This window comes from Patagioenas fasciata, chromosome 4 (genome assembly GCF_037038585.1).
Source record: "Patagioenas fasciata isolate bPatFas1 chromosome 4, bPatFas1.hap1, whole genome shotgun sequence".
Taxonomy (NCBI): Eukaryota; Metazoa; Chordata; class Aves; order Columbiformes; family Columbidae; genus Patagioenas; species Patagioenas fasciata.
Genome location: NC_092523.1, coordinates 19948591 through 19974442, shown reverse-complemented (window position 1 = coordinate 19974442; position 25852 = coordinate 19948591).

The following is a 25852-nucleotide window of genomic DNA, read 5'->3' as shown; positions in this document are numbered from 1 at the left end:
ACTGAAAACACAAGATCCTAAATCCTATTTACAACCTGAAATTTCAGAGGTTCCAGGCCCCTCATCTGACCTTAACATCTCTTAGTTTCATGCAGCTTTTGTAAGACGTGAGCACATACTTAAGTTCCCCCATGGAGAATGGTTTTGGGGATCAGATGTTCAGGGATTAGAAACACAAACGTTTTTTACCTTGTTTAAAATCATTTTGACACTTCAGTGTAAGTCATTAAGATTGTTTTCGTGAACTGTCAAGTGGGCCACAGTATGAGCAAAGCATTTTTAGGAAAATTAAACAGAAGCATTTTGATTTCTAAATGACTCGCACACTTTGGAGTTTCTGTCTGAGGTGAATATTTTCACCTGAATACGTCCCCTGGGAAGAGTCATTCCCAACTAAGGAAATAATGAAAGTCAATGGCCATTTGGGGGGGAGCAAGTAGGAATGATCACTTGTATATGAAGGTGCTCTCAGTATTGTTCATTTTGGATTTGCTTTATTTTCTTCTTTTGTTCTGCTGCACAGTTGAGAGAAAAGAGCTTCCCCAAATGGTGTCAGGTTTTAGGATCTCTGCGGAGATCCCGTGTGGTTCTGCAGATACTGATTTCTGACCAGGTGAATCCCATTAGTTCCAGCCCAGCTGTAAAAGGATTCAAGCATCTCTGAAGCTGGGTGTTTGGGCCTAGAAAAACAGACTAGAGAGGAAGCAAAACACATGAAGGGGCTATGGTTTTACCAGCTCGGATAGATGCATTAATAAGCAAGACTGAGAATGCCACCTGCTTACAGGAAAGGTTTTCAACTCGCAGGGCATGGAGTTGTTAATAGCATTCCATTAGATATAATGAGGTATGCTGGTGCAGATTTCCCCCATGAAGTTAGTACACATTTGTACAAAACAAGGCTCCTGCTGGGATGTTTTATGAATGTGGAGTCTTTCAGTTCCAGTTAAATAAGATAACCAGCTGTTTTCCAGGGCACACAGGTTGTTGTTCCTACTCTCAGCATTAGGATGGCTTAAAAAAAAAAAAAAAGAATACAAACATATAAATATTTTACTGTGGCCTTGTTGAAGGGAAAGCAACCCTTCACATATATCAGAAATTGTTCTAATAGATTCAGAAAAAAAAACCCCAAAGATAAAAATCTGTTTTCCTTGTCTTTTTGTTACAAACCTCTCTTCCATCTTCAGCCTCTGGTTTTGCCTCCCCTGAGTTGTCCTCTGTTCTGTCACTTGCAAGTCTTTTTGATCAAAACCTGCAGAAGTTATTAAAACTAAGGATTATAAGGTTATGTAGTATGTGGTAGAAGCCAGATACAGATTTGATGCTTTTATTAGAGGATTACCAAATTTTGTTAACAGGGTTGTGCCCAAATAATTCCACTGGAAGCTCTGCTGGGCTTGTTATGAAACATCTGATCCCACAGCAGATACCAAGCTCCCCCTTGGCAAGGTCCAGTTGTCTAACCACGCCAGGGACAGATCATGCTTGTGATGTGTAAAGCTGGGTCATTGCAAACTATGTGTGATGGTTTAACTGGAAAACGTGTAGCGGTCATGGCAGAAAGTATCTCACCTACCCTGAAATGCCAAATGTCTTGTTCACTTTCAAATCCTTTTCCACTGCTGGCACACATTATAGGCAACAAAATAAAATTAGCATATGAGGTATGCACTTCAGTGTTAGTTTCGAATATAGTGAAAATATCTAATGCTTTTTTGTAGCATTTTATAACTTGTATATCCCTAGTACATGGTACTAGGGCCTTAAACAAACTTGTTCCTCCTAAGGCATGAGATTACGATGACCTCATAACTAACTCTCCTAATGTCAATGCATTGGTGTGTTTGTGAGTGAGGGGCTAACTCAAGCTAGTGAGCCTAAAGCAAGAAATCAGAGAACATCAACACTAAAAAAACTAGACCAACCAACCAAACCCCCCCACACACAATAAATCTGACCTTGGAGCCACCATTTTCTCACAGTGTTGAATTGTCTAACTAAGGCTGTCCAAGAGCAGCTGAGGAGGTAATTTCTGCAGGCTCTTCATTTGAGAGGAAGATGTGTCAAGAAATTTCTAGGAGCTTCTAGCATTCTGCTTAATGACTCGTGGGCAGCTCAGGCCCACCCAGCCACTCGTTCCCCTGCAGGAGGTGGACGAGAGAATTGGAAGGGTAAAAGTGAGAAAACTTGTGGGTTAAGGAAAGCTAAATAAGTGGGGGAGGGTGGGGAAGGAGGAAAACATGATGAAAAAGCAGTTGCTCACCAGCAGCAGACCAGTGTCCAGCAGTCCCTGAGTAATGATAACTCTGGAAAAGCCTCTGTCCTCAGCTTTAGTGCTTAGCATATGCTATGGGGTTTGGTCTGGGGTATTCCTTTGGTTGGTTGGGGTCAGCTGTCCTGGCTGTGTCCCCTCCCAGTGTCTTACCCACCCCGAGCCTGCTCACTGTGGGGCAGAGTGAGAAACAGAGAAGTCCTTGATGCTCTGTAAGCACCGCTCAGCAAAAGCTAAAACATCCAAATCACACCTGTGAGGCTGGATGCTGGCACAGCCTGTGCTGGGAGGAAAACGAGAACAGAGCTCTGTAAGTCACAGACAACGTGGTTTGCAGTTCCAAGAGGAAAATGAAAAGTATTGAATAAGGACTCAGTTTTGTGCTCTCAGGTACACCTTTTCTTCTGCTACAGGGCTGAATTACCACTGCTGTGATAATAAAGTCCACTTGATTTGTCTGAGCAAACTCCTAATCACTTAATAAATCACTTGAAAAGTTATTTGGTAGAGTGGCAAATTATTAACTGGCTGGAGATCCAGCAAGCAGCAGCTGTTTCATACTAGAAACTTGACTGGGAGAACTGGCCCAAGAACACCTGTGTTGAGTGCCAGAACCATGATTTTTCTAAGTTTTAAAGTTATTCCTCACTTGTATCCACAGGGAAAGGGAAAAACTTGGCTCCATATATATGAAGCATAATTAGTGGCACAAATGAACATTTGGTATTTATACTATATGTATGTCCAAGCTGTTAATTAGTCAAACAGATCCTGCTCCACTCTGAATCTATTAATCAATTTGAGTTATTACAGTTATTCAGTTTATTAAAATCCAGTTGTATGTTTCTGCAGGAAGGATGAGCATCTTTTGCCTTAGCTATGGATATTTACTTGTGTTTCTGACTAGATCTCAGATGGCATAGTAGGATTTTTAGGTTTTGTTTTAATTTAGTAGATAATATTGAATTTTAAGATCACTCTTACAATATCCAACAGAATGGGGATTTTAGAATCACCTTTGGGAGAGTTCAGCTAGGATTCCACTATGAAATTCAGATTTTAAAAAACATCACAGCAGAAGGTAAGTCTCTCTATAAGGTAGATTAGGGGGTGCATGCTATAAGTAATCGCATAGTTACACATTCCTCATTATAGCCATATAGTCTCATTTTCAGACAAGAGAAACTCCGTGTCCTGAACACTTCTGGTGTGGTGTGACCGCATAGTTCGATAATTGCTGCTTCATCAGAGAATATTGTCACACCACAACAGGAAATACAGTCCTAAACTTAAACTGCAGATTTGGATTCTGGATGCATCTTAGTCCGTGTCTTCTTCTTGACATGGAATAAGCTGTCTAACCTCCTCCTACCTCCAGTTTGCCCTTCTTCAAAACGCTGATAAGGATGACTCACTTCCTCCTGGGGGTACTTTGAGGCTTAGACGAAGTCTGAGAAGTTGTTTCTGACCCTGAGAAAATTGATGTCAGAAATTGCAATATTGGAATACTAATCTTTCAAGGCTTGGATAAATAATTGTTCACAAATGAAAAGCAATTTTCTCTGGCATTTTTTTGCCCCCCTGTATAATATTCCTTGAATTAGTAGAGTCCAAACATAATACAGACAACAGAGGAGACAGTGGACACTGCTTGCTTAAGTAAACAACAGCCAGAGCCCAAATTATTAGTAAATACCAAGGCTTCATTTAGGTTGAATAACGCTGCAATCCAACAAATAAATGAGCCATCAAGTTTGAATTTATGTAGCATACGAAACACATTAAAGCCATCTGACCATGACAAAGGCCTCTTCTGCTGTGAATAATGAGGCCAACACATTATAATATCGTTTAGATGAGACATTAAACCCAAGGTCCTTTTTGTTTGTCTCTGGTGGCTGTCCAGGTGGAAGTTAAAGACTCCATGGCATTTTGCTAAAACCATAGAAAATCTCCAGCTCCCAACAGTATTACTTTCCCTGTAAATAAATAAAATAAATGTAAAAATTGGAATAGCCAAGGCTGTGTATGGGTTGAATGCCATCAAGCAAAATGCTGGTTTTCCTGTCAGTGAGGACAATGGGGAAGTTCTCTTGCTTTAGTGCGAGCAAGGTCAGTGTCCCTGGTACAAATGTAGGACTTGGAAAGTCCTTTGGGATCTTGAGAAGGTAAAGGACAGAAAAATGTTTCATTTTCATCATTAACACTTATTGTGGTAAAGAACAACAAATCAAAATAATCACATTTCCACGTGTCTGTGCTTGGATAACTAGACATGCACCTTTATACAGATAATTTCCAAGAAGAAATCGTTTGGAGACAGGAAAAAATTGTTATCTTAGCCTGTACATGTGTGATTTACTTCACAAGCCCATCTCAATTTTCAGCAGCTTTTGCATAATCCCAATGATATTGTATCAGTTGAGCTATTTTAGCTATACTTTTAATTTGTATGAGCCTCAGTGAACATTTCTTTACACAAGTGTTCCCCAAGCCTGCATCTTAGTTGCGTAGTTTCACACCGAAGTTTCTTAGCATTGGACTCACATGAGGATTTGGCACAAGAGGTCGTGTGAAAGGTAAATTTCAGAGTCCTCGCACAGGTGTAAATCTATTGTCTTGTTGTTATCGCTCTGACTGAACTCACTTATTTGAATTTAAAGGAATTAAAGAGAGGATGGGAAGCCCTTGAAAGCAACAGGAGAATCACACTAGAGCTGAACCCCCTTAGCAGCAGAGATGATAAAGCCTTTCATGAAGAACTGACTGATGAATCTGGGCGTATTTCAGTTTTCTGAATAATGAGCCAGTTCTTCCCTCTTGCCGAGAAACATATGGGCTGTGAGGAAATCAGCTGGAAACCCAGCCGTGTCTGTCCCACTCGCCATCCTCTCTGCTAGAGGCGGGGAAGTGGGGCCTTATGAGCAACGATGGTTTGAGCGAAACCTTGGTATTCAGTTAAAGCAAACTCGGTCTTCATGAGTCTCATGTCCCTTGATGTCTGCTCCCCTCTTATCAGCAGAGATGCCACAGAAAGCTGTGGTACTTGTCTAACAGAGATGGTTAGGTTAGGCTAATGCCGGTTAGGTTAAGGAATCTGTTCTGCTTCCTTTTTTAAACATGTATCTGCTGGAAACTCCTGACTCGAAGGAAATGTTCCACAGGACGTATCTTTCATACGAGAAAGGCACTTTCCAAGTGAGAGGGTGGTAAGAAGAGAGATGTAGATCTCTTCTAGGCGTAAATGTCTATTTTTGACACATCTTAATATCGTTTTCATTGACTTTCATTTAATTAATCTCTGTATGTGGGATAGGAAGCTGTAGTAATGAGGACTGATAATATATACTGGCCTTGATTTTTTTGAAAAGTAGCTGAAGACCACACTTTAAATGCGTTTAATGCCACTTAAAGATGTATGTTCTTTGTGGGCTTTATTTTCAAAGTGCTGAGACCTCAGCAGTATAGACCACCTCATGCAGGGAGGATGAAGGCTGCAGAGCCAGCAGGGATGGGCTGTGACACAGGACCGGTCCAGACGGGCTCCAGCAGACTTGTCCCCGCTCTGCAGAGCACAGGTATCTGAGCTTTCCTTGGGTGTGAGCTTCAGAGTAAGATGTGAACCACACGAGGGGTGCTCAAAGTTGATGCCATGGATGGCAACTGCTAAAGGCTCTGCCCATGGAACAAGGATGGGGGGCTCGGCTCCAAACACCTGATGAGGTTGATGGTTCTGTGCTGATCTCGCACTCCGGGGATACACGTACCCTGTGACGGTACAGCCTGGTGTGACACGCGTAACCTGGGTCATAGCAAAGGAATTGCCACGAAGTTGTGCAGCTGACTGGTCCCTAATGGTCACCATGTGACTCCATTCCACCCTGTGACATGAAAGTCTCACAAGGTTAGAAGAAGATTGTTCCAGATCTTCCTATCGACAAACATTGAGCGTGCTGTCCGTATTACTTGTCTAAATGGGAAGGACTACAAAAAGGTATTTAAATACCAAATGGATTTTTCAACCATGCCTTTTCTTTCATGGCAATAATTAAAGATGCTATTCTAATCTAAGGAGCCAGATTCAGCCTGTGCTCTGTGACAGACACTTTGCACCAGGTAAATACAACCTTGGAAGTAGCATAAGTGGTTTTCAAAGCAACAAGTGGAGATTTCTTTGTTGTGGATCTCTCCTAGATGGACATGGAAAATAATTTGTCCCTTCAAATTTAGCTCAGCAACTTCTAAAAAAAATATTTCAGTGATCTGAGAATTTTGTCTAATTTTTCACGTGATCGGGTTTGATATCATTGTGTGCCCTTTCACAGATTACCTATGGAGCTTTATTCTATATCTCAAAATATTTTCAGCATTAGATATTCAACTCAACAGGATTTTTTTCTTAATTTACTTATTCCTAACCTTCCTTTTTGCCTCTTTACCTGCTGTCCAAAAAAACTGGAGGCAGGGTGCTCACAGCACAGGGTCTGTGATATGTAACTGGATTGTTTGGACTCCATCCAGTGGAGGGTGGTGATAGACATCTGCCCAAAAAGCAATTTTCTGCAATGTATTTGGAGAGACGAAGTAATGCAATGGTGATTTACCACCTCCAGAAAGGGGGTTGTGTTAGAAACAGGCTTGTTGTTTATTGTGGATTTTTTTAAGCTGTTTTATTCTCAATTTCCAAGAATTAAGAAAAAGGAAAATTTGCAAAATATTTCACCATATAACACAGACAACAATATGTAGAAGTAATTAATAGGGACATCTGAAGGGAAAATAGGGCCGCACCATTAGCCCCTACTAAAATGCATCAGAGTTGATGAATTATTTTAATGGGACAGAATGACAAAAAAGGGACTGTTTCACCTAAGCAGGGACAGCTGGTCCCTATGACAAGGATACATTGCTGTCTTGTGGAGTCTGCCAGCCAGCAAGGCTGAAATAATAGTGCTGAGAGAGGGATGAACGCTCCTTTTTCACCTTAATTGAGAGCTAATATGAAGTCTAATTATGAACACTTTGTATTAACCGCTTCACGTCTGAAGGCAGGCCTCTGATCAGCAGCCCTTCATCACGTCCAGGGAAGGCCTGCTTTGATTTTCCGGCCTGTTGCCCATCCCAACGCCACAATGCCCGCTGTGCCAAACCACATCCAACCAACAACTGTCCCTACTGCTGGCTTTTGATCCTATTTCTGTTCCTGGGCAACGGGAACTTGGGACAAAATTTCCACCTGGGGACCAAACTGTGCATTTCTGAAAACCAGAATTTGTCCCTCAGCACGGCCCGTGGGGCCAGGCAGCAGCTCTGCAGGACCTTCCCAGGCTGTGCCTGCGCAGACCCCCTCACTGCAGCCCCCTGGGGCAGGGCTGGTCCTGCTGCCCTCGCGGGGACAGCCACCCTGTCACCCTGTCCCGGGAGGGAGCTGCAGGCACAGACTGCACCCACCCAACCATCTGCCAGGATTCAAAGCACGACAGGTGGGATTAGAGGATTTAGGCAACTAATTGCAGAATTTTCTTTCATACAAAGTGTTTGTGTGAGGGGAGAGAGAAGAGGATTAACTTAACTGCTGGAGATTTTGCCAGTTATTTGAAATGTGGTTGTAAAATGACTGTTTAATCTTGCATCTCACCTGCTTCTGAGAACAAAAGTGCTGAAATTTAAAAATGCCAACTAGATGGGGATGGGATGGCTCTGGGGACTGAGACTAAGGCTGCTGGAGCTTCATCTGTATGTCACACGACCCAGGCCAGTGAAGAATGAGAAGCACCAACCATTTGCTGTCTTTTGTGGAGCATGTTAAATCAGACTGGAAACTGCACTGCAGTTCCAAAAAAAAATGAAGAACTTCATCCCGCTTCCACTTAAAGCAGTGGGCCAAGACCAAGGCTTAAGTACCGTGTTGCAAATCCTCAGTGCTACTTTTAGCAGCCGTGCTGGCAAGTGGTGTGGAGAAGGGGAAGGCGAGCGGGCGCTGAAGAGCGAGCGCTTGGTGCCGCCTCGCAGCAGCGCTGGGCTCCTCCTGATGCTCACGTTCAAAAGGGAATGGGGGGGAGTGTGCGCTATCTCCCCTCAGCACTAAAAGCAAACAAACAAACCAACCCACAAAACAAAAAAACCTAGGTGGGAGGGAGGGGAAGGAAAAGGAGGCTGGAAAACAAGCTAAGGAAAAAAAAAAGAAAAAACCAAACAAAATCCACACCAAAGCCCTCAGTCCCCCGATCAAAACAAGTTTGATCAATGCATCTATTCTCAGAAGCGCCTTATTTTAGAAAGCAGCTAGCTTTCTAACAAATGAAGAATTGCTCTGTGGTTTCTTTCTAAAGCTTAAATTCAGCTTTCTAGAGTAAGACGAAAAGCTAATTTTCTTGAAGTTTAACATATTTGTGTAAGCATGTCAGGTGAAATAAATGACATTGATATTCAGTGTGTATATAGGTGGCACCAGCTCCCAAAACTCTATCTCTTTTTCATCTTACTGGAACATTAACTTATGCTCCCGAGGGCTGTGCAGCGTGCAGAGTGAGAGTGTAAACTTAAAGATAATTTATCATCGCTCTCTCTTGTGTATCACTCTCTTTCCCTAAACTTTCCCCTATCAGAATAAGAACAGAGGGGGGTTTATTTTTGCCTTAGCTGCCTCTAACTGCACCCATGCAGGGTCTCACTCAAAACAAATGTTTGCATCCCACAGATTGACTTCTCAGCATGTTCCCTTGGTATGTAGATGAGCAGACATCCTACTGTAATAACTGGCTCACAGAAACCTTAAGAATTGGTCTTTTGAATAAGCATAGTAACACTAAAATATTTTGAGAGCTGTAGTAAGGGCAGAGGGAGGGGAAAGAGGAAAGGAATTTCATGGGAAAGCCTGTTATCCAGGGCAGCAGGAGCTGGTGACAGAGAGGACCAAGGAGCACCGTCCTTTACTCCTCGCTCCAACTGACGGTGAGCAACAGCACTGGGAAGACTTGGACTCCCTTTTTACTATGCACTTATTTACTGACAGATGTGACAGAGGTGATGTTCCACTAAAGGTGTCGTCTGAATAAGCACAACTGTTAACAAGAGAATAGAAATGTAATGTTAATAACAATGTAGATTATGTAGTGCCGGCACCCAGCTTCCCTTTTTCGTATTAATATTGATAAATTACTCTGCATTAATTACTTAAACTTATAATTTGCCTTTCAGGTACAGCTTAGTTTTGCACTTCACATTTTGCAGAACGGGAAACTGAGGCACATGTAGGTTATGTGACTTTTTTTCTTCCTGATCTACAGTGAGCTTAAAAAAAAGATCTGCTGACTTCTGCACCACAATACTGAGCTGCTTTTTCTGGTGGTTTTTTTGCCTTTTTTTTTTTTTTTGTGTGTGTGTTGGTTGGTTTGTTTGGGGTTTTTTGTTGTTGTTGGGTTTTTTGCATAGGAATACCAAGATGTTAGCTAATGACTGATGTTGCTCATAGGGATCAGCATTAGAGATGTCTGGAGATGGAACATTACGTAGCTTTATTTTTAAAGTAATGTATTCTGAGGTGTAATAGATCTTCCTGAGTTTTATTGTTCCGTTCTTGTTTATTTGTACATGATGTTGAAGGCAGGAGTAGGAGTAGCTGCAGAATAGGTAGAAAGCAATAAGTGAGAGGATGTGTGGCCCTTGAAGGGATGTGATTCAGAGTGCAGCAGTCTCCCTGAAGTATCAAGATCCAGAGTTATTGTTTATTTGTCTTTAGCTGTCTCTATAAGAGAAAGCGGCAGAGCTTGGCATAGGAGCACATCTTGCAAATTTGCTTCCAAGGCCTTTACTTACACCCATCAGAGAGCCAAACTCATAGAAAAACAGTCCTCTGAAAAAGCCAGCAGAACATGTCATCAGACCTGCTGCACATTTTGAAGAGAAAACTGACTGCATCAGTAGATGATGGTATTAGACAGTCTTGAAGCCATAGAAACATGCAACATCTGGGCAAACATAAGCAGGACAAAGAAAAGTCTATGAAACGTAAACTCTCTGAATATGCAAGGAGCTGAATGATGATGTGCAGTCTGGGGGCACACGTGGTGCTAGGCAGTGCTCCTCCACCCATAGCTATACCTGCCAGAATAAAGCCATTGCACAAAAGCTTGCTGGTAAAGGGAATGAAATAGCAGAAAAACAAATTCCACATAGCCTGGCAAATGTATGCCACACAGAGACAGCTGCACTGCCAGCTATGCGACTGTATCAGCTCATGTTGTAAATATGGTTCCAACAGTGCGTGATAGAATAAAATGTGGAGAATGCAAGGTCTGTGGTTGTGTCAGGAAACAGGCTGCTTCATGCAGAAGGCTTTGAGAGTATTCTCAGAAATGTTTATTGCTGTACTTGTCCTGTTCTTTGAATTTCCCCTTACTCATATGTCGCTGGCCATGATTAGCAAAGGATGCTGCCTAGTCTGGCTCAGTACAGCTTTCCTGTGCACCAGTGGTCAAGAGGAGGTTTTCAGCCTTTAAGAAAAGGTGGCCAGTGACTGTGGAAGCCACACTGTAAAGAGACTTTCCAAAACTAACACCAGCTTCCAATACTGGTTGTTCTATACAACATATATAGCATCCCTGTAATAACCTTGTTAGACCTTTGTCAGGATGGAATGGACTGATTTTTCCTAAACCCTTGCAGCAAGAATTGTTACATCTCCTATATAGGATACCTAGACATGGAAAAATCTAGACCACAGGTCAGAACCATGCTATGCAGGGGTAAGTGGACGTAAGTAAAGAAAAAATGGATGTTTAAAAAACAATAAACCATCAAAAATAGCTGAATCAAAAATCTGGGAGGACAATTCTAGAAATTCTAAGACCGTGGTCTAAGGTTGGCACAGATTTGTTTCTTTGCGCTGCAGACAACTATGTATTGGTTTTGGATTATTACCGTCATTGGCCAGAGTTGCATTGTTTGTGAAGGCAGCTAGAAAATGAATAGTCTTGTAGGTGTTACCAGAAACCACCTGTAGTAAGAAATACCAGGCTGTAACTTAATAGTTATGCGTTTAAATATTTATCAGAAGAACATGATAACAAGCACTTTCCTCTGAGAGCAGAATAGCCAATGGTTTCATTTAAGATAACATTAACATGGTTAAAATAATATTTTAAATGAAAGGCTAAGGAATGTTACACATATTCCATGCAGAGCTGTCACCTGAAGGAATTGTTGTTCAACAGAAAGGTTATTACTAAACAACCTGACTGTCTGAGTGTGAAAATTAAAAATAGGGGGCTGTGGAGTTCTTTAAACACCAGAAACAAGCACACAGAAATCACAAAGCACAAGCTACAATCTACACTACGGCAGAACAATATGCGTGTTACCATGAAGAATAAATGCAGGTAAAAAGGTTTCTTTTGCTTTTTTGAAGTTGCTCTAATTTTTTAAACCAGAACAGACTAAGGAGGAAAGGGATTTGGGTGCTGAATCCCAGAATCAGAAGGTCATAGAAGAGTGTGAGATCTTTACAAGGACAGACTGAGAAGAACAATGCAAAGACCAGGCAAACTGATTGAGAGTACAAGGTATGGTGTCTCACAGTCCGTACTCCGTCCTTTCCCTTTGGAAGAGGGAGATATAAAGATGAACATTTCTTCAGTGGTTTGCACTGAACCGTGGTGTTCCTGGTATAATATCTTGGCATAGACTGGCTGTTTGGAGTCAGTATTAACAGACAGACTGATTTGAAAATCCCTCTCCTTCTCCCATGAGCTCCTTCCAGTGTTACCTGCTGGTCATTGTATCACAGACTCATCACAGCTACAGCTGCTACTCAACAGGAAAGAGCTGTTGCAGAACAGGAACTAACTGCCATGATGCTAGTGATAAAAAGTTTGGCATTTTCAAGAAGTGGGGTCCAGGCAATCCATTTTTGCTTCTCTTTCACACCAATGCAGCATTTAAAAAAAAAATTAAAAAATAAAAAAGAATTAAACATATATATATATATATATATATATATATATATATGATCATTTTCATCTTCTGCTTCACTAAAGTGTCCATTCTTGAATAGTTAGCATCAGCCATGGCTAAACATATCCATTGCACCTTAGACTTGTGACCTCTTTAAAAACGACACTGTTCAAAGGTTTTCCCCCTCTTTCACACTGAAACCCTTGAGTATGAAACCCTTGAGTACACAATGTTTGTGTAAGTAAATCATCACAAAACCAGGAAAGCAGCTGCCAAGTGTTAACCACTTTTCTACCCTACCTGAGGAGCACTCACTGACTACCCTTAGTTTAAGCTCTTTTTTCTTATCTGTAGAGACGTTTCTATCTACTTGATTACAGCGAATGAAAGCAGTGAAGTACCAGCCAGTGCAAATCCCTAACACATCCACCACAAAGAAATGTATCAAAATGTATTCACTTTGGTCCACTGACACAGGTCTAATGTGCCCTAGTGTTAAAAAAAAAATGACATGGGGTAGAGTGAAAACTGTATTTTGTAGTTGCAGCTCATATTATAACAAGTTTATGATAATAGGTATGCACAAATATTGGTGAATTTCTGTGCATGAAGCAGGCTTCTGAGGCAGGAGTGTGGATTCTAAAAAAATCCATCAGGGTGTACTGGCTTTTGTGGTGATAAAGTTAAATTTCTTCACGTTAGCAAGTGTGAGTCTATGTTTTGGATTTGTGCTGAAAACAGTGTTGATTATACAGGGATGTTTTGGTTATTGCTGAGCAGGGCTTACACAGAGTCAGGGCCTTTTCTGTTTCTCACACCACCCACCAGTGAGGAGGCTGGGGGTGCACAAGGAGCTGGGAGGGAACACAGCTGGGACAGCTGACCCCAAATGACTAAAGGGGTATCCCATAGCATATGACATCATGCTCAGCAATAAAACTGGGAGGGGGTTGGCTGAGCATTGGTTGGTTGGTGGTGAGCATTTTTTCTCATTTGCATCATTTGTCTTTCTTGGGTTTTATTTTCCTTTTTTTTTTCTTTTCCTCCCATGCTTTACTTTTTAAAATTATTATTATTATAATATATTTTTAATTATTGAACAGTTTTTATTTCAACATGTGAGTTTCTCCCTCACTTTTACCCCTTTTGATTCTCCCTCCATCCCACTAGTGGGGGAGCAAGTGAGCAGCTGTGTGGTTCTTAGTTGCTGGCCAAGGTTAAACCGTGACACAGGGACAATGGTTTCCATTATCATTTAATTTGTCATAAACAAAAGATATTTGTTTATATTCAAGGATCTGGATGGCCTAGATCCTACACACTGAATTAATTGCTTAAGTGTGTGGAAACCATGAGTATGTAAAAGTTGTTGATTTCCAGTGTAAAACTGGCATCAGCAAGCAAGGGGAGGCTAAGAAAGAAACAGCCCTCACACCATGTTCTCACCTAAATCTCTAACTGGTTTCTTCAGTCGTGCTGTCTGGCTTAGCAAGAATCATCACATTGGCCAAACTAAGAAAGAATCAGGTGTGAAATGTCTCTGTCTAGAGAACAAGGGTGGCACAGAGGCAACAGCCACTCAGTTCGTGGTTGCTCTGAGCCAGTAGAGGAGACTATTGCCATTCTAGCAAGAATACATTAGAGTTGTTGGCTTGCTAGGTGATACAGTGTTATCTGTTTACTTATCTACCATCAAGCTGGGAATGATATAGGAATTATAACAGGAATTTTCATGCATGCATTTTTTTCCTTCTTTGTTCCCTACTATACTTCATATAGCATCAACACCATGTTAACAAGAATAAGATTGGGGTTTTTCTAGATTGCTCACTCAGGACCAGTATTCTTAATGCCTTGAAGATTGGCCAGAATAATAACCTGCAACCTTAGAAAGTAAACCCAAACTCTTGGAATCTGAATGTATTCATTAGTATGTTCTCTTGTGCTAATGGTAACAGGTGAGTTATATACCTATGTATATAGAGCTCAATTTGAGACCTGTCTTGGGACAAGTTAAGTTCACATCAGCTACTGCTTAAAGTAAAAGTGGCCAATATATTATCAAGACATAACAAAGATAGCACTGAATGTGATGTATGCGTACATCTTTAAAGCATCCTTGCTGTAGATGCTTCTCTCTTCTAGGCATTTGACCTCCAGGGTGAAAACAATCCACAGCATCTGAAATCTCACTTAGATTTTCTCAGTGCAGGCAGCAGTTCAAAACTCCATGGAGACTGCTTAGATGAAGATGGAGTATTGAATATTATGGCCAGTGGGCTCCACAGGCAGTTTCTACACAGAGAAGGAGGTGAAGTGTAATCTTTTCTCCCTTCAAAGCAAAGTAGGTTTGTCTCTGAGGCTTCCAGCCTCAATGGCTATCACCCTAAAATTGAGAGCATTTTACCCATGCCTGTGTATAGTGTGAAATCTTGTAGGTCTCAGCTAAGTCACTTCCTGACTGGAAGCTACACAAAGATGTGCAAGGAAACAGCACAAAATTCAAAGGTGACCTGACCAAAGAGAAAATCACTCATTCCTTCTTATATTCAAGGGTTCTGATGCTCCAGTCCTGCTCAGTTTTTCTGTGGTAACTAAAAGATTATCACCCCACTGTCTGCAATACCTAAAGCAGTAGCTTATGGACTGATCTATTTATTTCAGCCACCACTGCACGCATTTAAGGGATGAAAGAGTTGTACCAGATATTTTCCACAGCTCACAAAGTGCTGTTCATACTCATTCACTTCCTTTGGTTCACTGACACCTTGATAGAAGCACAATCGCCATGAGTCACTTGAAGAAGACAGCAGGGTAGTCCCTCCAGAACGTCCTCTAGAGTGACACCTTTTTTGGGTGCTGGTGTCCTTCTTGGTTTTTCAGGGTTCCAGAAACTTGCCTCTGTGCCTCCCTTTTCCTTCTGCAGGATGCCCACCCACAGGACAGCCTGGATTGTGCAGCCGAAGGGTGACCTGCACCTTGCGGCAAAACTAGCCATGTCAGCAGGCAGGTCCTTCCTGTGGCTGAGGGATCTGGGGCTGTTTAGTCTGGAGAAAAGGGGCTGAGGGGAGACCTTATTGCTGTGTACAACTGCCTTAAAGGAGCTTGTAGTGAGGTGAGTGTCCATCTTTTCTCCCAGGTAACAAGTGATAGGACAAGAGGAAATCACCTCACGTTGCACCAGGGGAGGTTTAGATTGGATATTAGGAAAAACTTCACGGAAAGGGTTGTCAGGCGTTGGCACAGGCTGCCCAGGGAAGTGGCGGAGTCGCCATTCCTGGGGGTGTTTAAAAGTCCTGTAGATGAAGTCCTTATGGGCGTAGTTTAGGGGTGGACTTGGCAGCGCTAGGTTAACAGTTGGACTCAATGATCTTAAAGGTCTTTTCCAACCAAAATGATTCTATGGTTTCCAGCAGAAGGCAGAGAGAACTCTGCCTTTACTTTGGCAAGGTCCCTCAAAGTCAGAGACAGCTGATGAGAGGGCCCATATCTGAGACACAGACCTTTCAGCATATGAGAGAGGTGCAGCTACTGGCTCTGTATTCCACACATTGGGATTCATCTCTCCATAGGCACAACATGAAGTACTCATGGTTATTTTAGCCAGGTGGGTTTCAGAAGACAGCCAAAAGCTCACCATTTGCAGATGTGAAAATAGTTTCTATAACTGTGCTTTGACCGTTTCTTATTATCTATTGATAATCTCCTTCAGACATCAAATTAACTGGAGGTAGACAGAGACTCTGTAGACAAAGAGCATCATTTGCAGTAACAGAGAGGCTTAACCATTAATTTGAACAGGGTAGGAGAGACTCTCTTTGCTGACCTGCACCATAGAAAATAAAATTAGTTGCTAAAGCGGGATGGCTCACTTTCCTATAAAGGTCCGAATTTTTCTTCTCCCTTGTTTGATAAATGAGTGTCATCAGAATTATGTGCTCTCCTAAAGCAATTAGTCATTATTGGATGATCAAAAGTATTCATCAAAGCTTCAGGTGCAGTGCGATTGATCTTCATTTGGGTTGGAAGTGTTTCCTTGCTAGATTATGGAGAAGGAATACATCAGTGGCACAGCCATCACACAGAAAGCAGCAGGTATATCCTTGTCAGAGAGATATATGACTACCAGAAATTCAAAAAGGAGCCAAAAAATGCAGCTCAGCAGCAGAGGTGGCTACTGTCACCTGGCAAAGCTGTTGGGGTTTTGAGCAGGAGATGGAAAGAACAGTTAACCAACCCACCTACATCAAGAACACCATAACCTACCTTAAAATGTGCACAGAGGAATTTTCATTAAAGGATTTAAACAGCTGTGCAATCCTGAAATCCTAAGTAATGTGCAATGGACTGAGACCTTCCTGGGAATGGCTCTTTGGTATTTGCAACTTTAAAAACCTACAAAGGAGCTATTCTAACATGATGTGCTTGATCCACCTTAATCAGAAATCCTAGTTTCAAGATACACAGTCTGGGTCAAAGTACTCTGAAATGCCATTATAGCTGTTACAGCATTGTGTTCTTGAGCAATAGATGTGTTTGAGAAGACATCTCAATGGCAGGTCTTGATCTCGTAAAATGCTTTTAGTGCTAGTGAAAGGTTATCAGCTTTCTGAACACTTATCTTCAAGGTTTTCTGGTGATCCAAATAGTTTGTGACTAGACATAGTACAGAAACTCTCTTTGTGTGTTAATCACCGTTTCCATATGCGAAAGAGGTTAATGTTTACTCAGGAAAGGCAGCCTTGCTCCTTGACACACCAGCTTCCTCTTGCTATTCAATAATTCAAACACAATTAAATCCCCAGCTGAACTGGAAATATAGAACTATCAGTGGGAATTGCATTTGAGATTGTCTTCCATGCTGGGTTGAGTGTTGCAGCAACAAAGCATCATATAACAACTCATTTTGACCATTCAAGAAGCAGGCAAATTTTTTTTCTAATCAGTCTGTTTTTTTTCCTTTTTTTTTTTTTTTTCATTTAAGCTGAAAGGGAACAATTTTTGACTGTTTTTATGAAAACAGGTATAAATTCAGACTAACCTACTGAATACAGTTGGGTTACTCTGGATTAACAGTGGTATAAATAACAGTAGAACTTGGCACTGTGTTTCCAAATTAATAAGCCTAAATGTTTTTCAACTAATGAAATGGCTTGAATATGATCAAACAGATTTTGCTTTTAATCTGTGAAAGAAAAATGTATTTGCTTGACCTGTAAAGCAAGTTATGCCAAATTTGATCATGAAACAGTATTTATGACTAATTTTTAATGCGCTGAAAACAACTGAAGTGGGAAATGCTGATACACTAGTGTAACTATGATTGTGGAAATGGAACTAATGTAATAACTAAAATGAATGGGTGTAATGAAAGAATGAACCCACAGGGGTTGGTAATGCCTTAAAGTGGTGTGATTTTTTAACCTAATGTATAGAGGGGGATGAAACAAAAAGAAGTCAGCAGCCACAGCATGTGGCAGGAGTCTGCTGACATTTGCAGAGCTTTGTGTTGTGCCAGCACTGTTGTAAGAAATGCCTGAGAGCAAGAACATTGCAAAGTAATGAACTCTGGAGCACACGGAAAAAGAATTACATGTATGTGGACATAAATGTGGTCAAGTCCAGCATATTTCTATTGAAATTGGCATAACAGATGATTTAAAAAATAGGGTCAGAACGTTTTCTCGGTGACACACTATCCCTTCCCATTCAGTGTACTTGAAAAAGAAAAAAATTCAGTTAAGGACATTCATTTTTGACAGACAGCACATGTGATGGAGTGCTGACTTTGCGTATATCTGAAAATAGAAGTAATTGTACCGCAAAGTAAAACTTGATAAATGGAGAGAGAATTTGCTTCCACTGAGAGTGGTGCTTTGTTGTTTTTGAAGTATCATTTTAATGTTGTTAATAGATCTTCTTAAAAATAAATTATTTAAGGAGGCTTATCTTTAAAATACTATTAGAATTATGACTAGAAAATATATGAATCGTTGTTCTGTAGCACAATTAATTTTCATTGCTGTGTTTGTGACCTACTTATACAGACTGCAAACGCTAATCTCACTGGATAATTAAAAGAGTGTAAATATCATTTGTCCAGTCCCGAATGACTTGTCTTAGAAATCCAATGAGCTCTCTACATTAACTTAACTTGCAGATAAGAAATCCTTAGTTACATATAGACTTTAATTATAATGTACCACTAATGATTCTTCATACTTGGTCTCATATTTTACACTTAGAATAATACAAACTGTATTTAACATGCAATTAAATATTTTCACTCGTAAATTCATTTCTCTAACTGTTACCGTTCTGATGCCACAGGATGTGGATACACTGTACAAAAAAGGCAAATATATTTGTCTTATATTTAGTCTTGGATAAAATATTTATAATATTTCTGCTGATGTAAAAGAGGTTTTCTTTAAAATTTACTACTGGCCTTCTAAATACAGGTGTATATTTCAGGATTCCACCAAAGTAATCAGTTTCACAATAAAGGAAATATTTGGCTAAAAGCCATCCTGATTCAATGATAAAATACATTTAGCAATTAGAGATCATACATATTAGTTGCATGTATAATAAACTACATTGGGAGTCATAACAAATGGGAAGTGGTAATATAAATAGAATGAATGTCACAAGCACAGCAAATTGATAAGAGACACAAAAGACAAGGAAAAAATCCATGACAGTGAATGATAACTTTATAAGGTATAGTAAGAAATCCCAACAATGCAATAAAATTGTACCTAGCTGAAGACAGCAAACTTGTTAATAATGATGAGGAAGGAGAAAGCATTTAATTTTGGGGGACTTCTGTTGGAAAGAAACTAGATGACATACTCGTGTAGCATGAAATGCTTTCACATAGTAAGCTGTGAGTAGTGTAACCATACTTACTTGGTAGGTCTGTGCTAAATGGATAAATACATTTCCTGTCCTTAAAAATACATTTTAGAAGTACTCCAAAGAAAGACCTTGAGTCCTGATGTGTGTTGATTATTAAATAATTTAAATACAAAATAATTCAATCTTTGTTAAATATTTTATAAATAGTTCCAAAGATCAAAGCTCTGTGCTAGTAGTGTTAACATTGTGGGGAAAAACAGCAAATACCAGAAACCATTAATAACAATTGCAGATCAAAATATAGTAAGTGACCAGGTTTCATCCTGTCTCCACAGGGCACCCTCAGGGTTTCTCATCTCCACGACATCTTGTTCCCAGCCACTCTACTCCCTGTCATCCTTGGCTTTCTGTCCATCACTAGAGGTGATGTTTAGGCTCATTTGCACAGCCCTGTCATGTTCAGACTGCCAGGAGCTACTGCTCCATGTCCTCCATCTGCCTCATGGTCCTTCACCCCAAGCGCCAAGCTGACCTTGTCACTCCTTGTGACACTACAGGACTCAGTCTCTTCCCAGTTTCATTTTTCCTCCTCCTTTCCCTTCTTTGAGGGCAACAGTGCTCCTACTGGCCAATGCACAAGACCATATCAGTACAGTGTTGATACAAGCCAGTAAAATATTATTAGAAATCACGAACGCTTTATTTTACTTGTTGGTGCTGACAGTCACCGCTTAGTTACGTGCATTACTACTGTGTTGTATGACTGTCTTGATCTAACTTTTACAGAGGGGTTTGCTGAGAACAGGAATTTCATCTCTCTCTACAGGAAAAACTTATGCTGGCTTTCTAATAAGAACAAACAGGCAGACCCTGCAAAGATATTGACATTCTTCCACACCCTACGCTGAAGTGAATGCTATTCACTGTAAGAACACTATTTGGTCACCACTTGCTGTTGTCATAGCTCTAGCAAGAGAAAAGATGCAAACACTGAGCTGAGATAGTAACAGCCACCATGTGGAAATTACCATCAGAGACTGTTCTGTGAGAGAAGACGGCAAGTGACACAGAGAAACCTGGAAATGGGTTGGATGCAATGAGGTTATTCTTCAGCTGTGACATGTAGCCTACCTAAAGTGGAAAAAAAAAAGATTCCTATTTTTGTACAATTTTCTCCTGCATTCGAAGAATTATTTTAGCAATTGAAAAAGACTTATTTACCACTTAGATGACTCAAAACTTGGTAAACAGGCTTTCTTTGAACTTTCTAATTAAATTAGTTTTGGATAGAACGCAAGCACAATAAATTCCAGCTCTAAAGGTCATATTTGAGAAACGTTATAAGCCACTTAACAACAGAAGCTTAGAAGGAGAATGCTTTCTCAGCCTTTATGACTGCCTTGCAATGCTGTAATAGCACTGGGACAGCAGTATTACTGTAATTAAATATCCTTTGCAATAGCCTGGGGAAGCGGAAACACTCTGGTCATCTAAGATGTGTAGCTGAGCAACAACCTTGGGACTGAGATGTGCATAGGGGTTAACTCTTTCCCAGGCACTGTAATGTGGCAGCATCTACTCCCACACATACAGCTCAGCCAATAAACTTGAATTGATATAATGATTGAATTTATACATTTTATTGGTCAAAACATTTGTATTTATGGAAGGTGGAATTCTTAAAGCTGTCTGTTATGGGATCCAGTAGATTTAGCTTCAGCCATTTGAGACTGCTCCCCTCCTCACCTTTCTGTGGTTACACTTTGAAGGGCAGAGAGGGTAGGATGGGACATGTGTCTGGGCCATAGTAAAAACAGCAGATACCTTTCCAGTTGCAGCTCCCGTGGGGTGGAGGGGTGGCAGAGGCACACGGGGGCCTCCCGCTGGACACAAGTAGCTTCCTAGAAAGAACAGAGAAGTTGGCAGTGCAGGAACATCCAAAACTGTCTCAGCTGAATCCTCCAGAACCTGTCTGTCAGGGTCTCACCACCACAGCTATTTCACGTTAGAGAAAACAGCTACTCAGCTACTCAGCTACTCTTATGAGCTACGGGTTCTTAAGCATGAGTCTGAGAGCAATAGGTATGTATTCATATTCAATGGGAGCTTCTGTGCTCTCCAAGAATTCTTCAGTGACTAACGGTAAGGACAAACTTTGGGAACTGCTCATTCCAGTAAGTTAAACTTTATTCTACGGGAATACACTTGGATAGTGTCACACAATCATTATAATTATAAACATAGAAATAGCATGGTTTTGGCTGATAGGAAGTTTGGTTCTTAACCAAAACTGGAAGAAACTGCATAGCTTGCACACCAAATGATGGAAGTAAAAGGTATGAGAATGCTATGCTCTCTGTAGAGAGAACACAGAAACACATTTAGAAAAGAGGTTTTCATATTCCCTTGAGATATGCAAGTTCATTCTATATATATCTATGCCATAGCAGCTTGAATCTTCTAGGAATATTTGTTTCTGTGGTATTTCCCTTTTTGACCAACACTGGAGGTTTTCACTGTTGCAAGTAGAAGTTTTTAAAACCTGAGCTTGCCAGTGAGGCTAAGAGGTTTAGCTGAGAGCTGCAACTGTCATCCTCTCTGGTGTGGGCATGGATAATATTACACAATTCATACCGTCCAGAAGTAATATTTGTACTGACCTGCTGCATTGCATTTCATGGCTTGTATTACATTCTGATTCCAAATATAAAGCACAAAGAATGGGATTATACTAATGTAGTAAGTTTGTTTCTACATGTTTTGAAAACTAGCATTTGTGGGATTGCTTACGGCTTACTTGTGCATTTAATGAATTGAACAGTCATATATGATTTAAGTTGCAAATCCCAATACAGTATTTCTACATGCTATAGAAGTGCAGATAATTTCTTTGTGCCCTCCCCCCACTGCATATTCGTACTTCTTATGTCTGCCAGATGGTGTGAAGCAAATTATTCTAGCACTCAGACCATGTGAATTTTAAGCAGATGAATATAACAGTTTGCGCAGCATTTTGCCTTCTTTTATCATTGACTGTGGTGCTGGCCTGTTTGATCACACCCCAGAACAAACCAACCTCATTAGTCAGTGTTTTCCTTTTTTTCCCGTTGGTTGCTTTTTCCTTTCCATTCACTTTTGGATAATTTCTTTGGGAAGTCTTGTTTTCAGAGGGACATAGATATTTCAGTCTGTTTGGTGTTTTTATTTAAAAGTGAATTTGGCTTTAAGAAAAAGTGTCAGCTTGATAAAACTGAGAAATAGCACAGTTCACTTATAAATACAACTTGGCCTGGATATCTGTGAAGTTATCCACTAGTAATCCACAGCAATTTACGTCTCTATAGTTGAAAGGGTAATGTGATTTAAAATCCATGTACCTTACATTATTAGGACTCTTACTGAAACTGTCATTGAAGATTCTGAATTATGCAATTTTAATATAGCTACTTCACCTCAAATGTCAGCGACATCAGCCAAGCAATAATTTGATGTTGCTTAATTCACTCTGCCATGACTGAACTGGTCTTGAAGCACTCCTGACTTGTTTTACTTTCAGTTCACAGAGTCATAAAAAAATTGGTCAAAAGGGACCTTTGGAGATCATCTGGCCTAACCTCCTGTGTCATTTGGGACTAAATCAGGTGACTAGTGCTAGATCAGGTCAGCCATGGCTTTATCTGTGTGAGCCTTGAAAGCCCCACTGATGGAGGTTTCACTGTCTCCCTGGGGAAACAACAGTATGAACCTCCTCCAGTGCTGCGCTGTCCTCCTAATGAGTCCAAACCTCCCTAACTGAAATTTGTGCCTATTGCCCCTTGTCACATTATCTCTTTCTGTGGAGAAGAGCTTTGACCTGTCACCTTTGTGACACCCCTTCATGCACTGTAGCTGCTAACAGATTGCTGCTTATCTCTTTGTCAGACTACCCAGCTTCCTCATTGCTCACTGATGGCCAATGACCAACCACTCCTGCTTGATGCCTCAACTGTCTTGTTGGCCCTCAGATGGACCCTCTCCAGTTTCTCCACATCCCCTCCAAAATAGGACACAGACTCCAGACATGTGCTGGCCAGTGCACCTCACCGACAGACCCTCTGCACAGGCTGGCTTAAGAAAACAGATGCTTTTTAAACACTGTTGGCTGCTGAGTTCTTGGAGTAGTTTTCCTGTATTAGGACTTGGAACTCTAATGACCTATGGTTCTTAGAGAACTATTTTGGAATCCACAACTTTTGGCACAGTCTTGGCTTTCCTTCTTGGCTGTACTGGGGCTGCTTACAGATTTCAGGACAATCATTCCTGTAGGAAGTTTATCTGGTATCATGATGGCATTGTCTCTACTCCTCCAGACTACAGAGAGAAGGTAACAAAGTCAATTTGCAGGTCAAGGCGCCATCACTTGAGCACATTTCAAATAAATATTGAGCAAAAATATAGTATTTTGCAAAGACTATAGTTTTGCTCTGTTGTTTTTGCTAATAAGCTCTTTCATGGAATCACAGAATGTCCTGAGTTGGAAGGGACCTACAAAGATCAAGTCCAACTCCTGTCCCTGTGTATGACAACCCCAAAATTCACACTATGAATGTCCCTTTGATGGGAACAGGAAAGAGCTGGAGGTCTGAGGAATTTGGGGGGGAAGGGTGGGTTGTAAGGCTAGTTCCAAGAGCTAAATTGAATCATGTGGCAATTTTTTGCCACATTATAATACGTACATATTTCTATCAGTGAAGAACTATTCAGAAATATAGGTTCCACACTGAGAGGGAGTCTTAATGTTGAAGGTACAAGAACACTGTAATAAGTGATAAAGAAACCCTTACTTATCCCCTCTTCGAAATCAGAAGCCATTGTTAATATTCCAGCACAGACCTGGTTTATGGAGCTGCTGGCAACAGCAGCAGATCTATTTGAATCAAAACGAAAGCTGATGGAAGAAATAAAGAGTACAGTGAAGCAGCCCTGTGCTGATGACCATGTATGGTACACATCACATCGAGAGGCGGGCAGGAAGGAAGAGGCACTGAGACAAGTACCAGTGCAGACTGGGATGTATTGCATCACAAGTGTCTTGAAAGAAAAAAAAAATGAAACTCAGAAAGCTGCATTCACTGAACAACAGCAAAGTCAGAATTAGGCTAATGCTTAGCACTGATCTTGACTCAGTGTAGGCTAATTAGATTTATGTGCTATTTATCATTAGGAATTTTTCCCTTCCCTTCCCTTCCCTTCCCTTCCCTTCCCTTCCCTTCCCTTCCCTTCCCTTCCCTTCCCTTCCCTTCCCTTCCCTTCCCTTCCCTTCCCTTCCCTTCCCTTCCCTTCCCTTCCCTTCCCTTCCCTTCCCTTCCCTTCCCTTCCCTTCCCTCCCCCTTTTCTTTTTTTTCTTTTTTCCTTTTTCTTTTTCTTTTCCTTTTTTCTTTTTTGTTTTCTCTTTCTTTTTATTTTTACTTTTTTCTTTTTTCTCCTTCTCTTTCTCTTTTTCTTTTATTTTCTCTATCTTTTTCTTTTTTTTTTTTTTCCTATTTTTGCCCGCCTCAGTGACAAAGTCACAGTTGCATTTTACATAGCATCTGGGCTCATCTCCTGGGAGATCTGTGACATTGCACCTAGAACATATGGCCACTTAGCACTTTCCCTGACTAAAGTTTCACCTGCAGCTTGCTTTCTTAATATGTTCTGTATTCTTCTTTTTCCTCCAATGAAATATTAGCTCTGCTTCTCTCTCCTTTGTGGTTTAGAGTTGATTTCTCAACATTGGTAATTTGAAGATTATTTTTAATTGAAAGTAAATGTTGGTGTGTGGGAGTACGTACCCAGCCTATGCAAGCCTGTGCCTGCGTGCAGCACAGAGAAAGAAAGCTGAAGATGGGCAGGGCTGCATAGCCACAGGCTGTATGTATTTTAGAACATTAGGATAAAGGGGGAACAATGGGTAAGAAATATGTCTGAGGTTTGCAATTTCATACCAATGTGCTGATGAGGACACACAAGCTTACACACTAAATGTCTGATGGGGGCTTTAAGCCAAAAGATGGTGATGCTGTTCCTTAAGAGATTTGTCTTTCACTCTTAATTTCTGGGACTCTTCATCCTCACTTTAAAATTTTATTCCTTTAGAAAGTCTGAGAAGAGGCTCTCTCAGGAAGGCTGAGTTTTTCTTAATCTTTCTTCTGTTTCTCTTTCTTTTGTAACTGTCAGCTCTTATGTGCTTCTATCCATTTAATGCTACCTTTTTTTCCCTTGGCATTCTCATCTTTTATAGCCCCTGCTCTTTTTCTCCAGGGGAACACAATGTTGGAACAGAGATAAACCTAGAGAAGTAGTATTCCTCCAGGGACGATCCAAATGATAGGCATGGGCAAAACTGGGTGATTTTGTGACTGCAAGAGTGCATAGGACAATCTGTATCTCAAAAACTTAATGCTGAAATAAATTAGCATTTTCATAGTAACTCTATGAAGCAGTACAATTTTCAGGTCAAGTCAGCAGATGTTTTTTGAAAGCACTGACACCAATCTCAATCTTAGCTGTTGTGGAGTTAGTATAGAAAAGTGGCTTGTTGTTAAGATATGACAAAGCAGATTATGAACATGTCTCCTAGCTATTTCTTAGTATTAACTACTGAGAACATTTTAATTCAGTAGTATTAATCACCATGGCATTAGCCAGGGGTGGTATTTACTCTCAATCAGAATAGAGATGGAAGATGCTGTGGTTACAAATAAAGCTACCATAGATCACCTGCAGAATCTGTACTGGTTA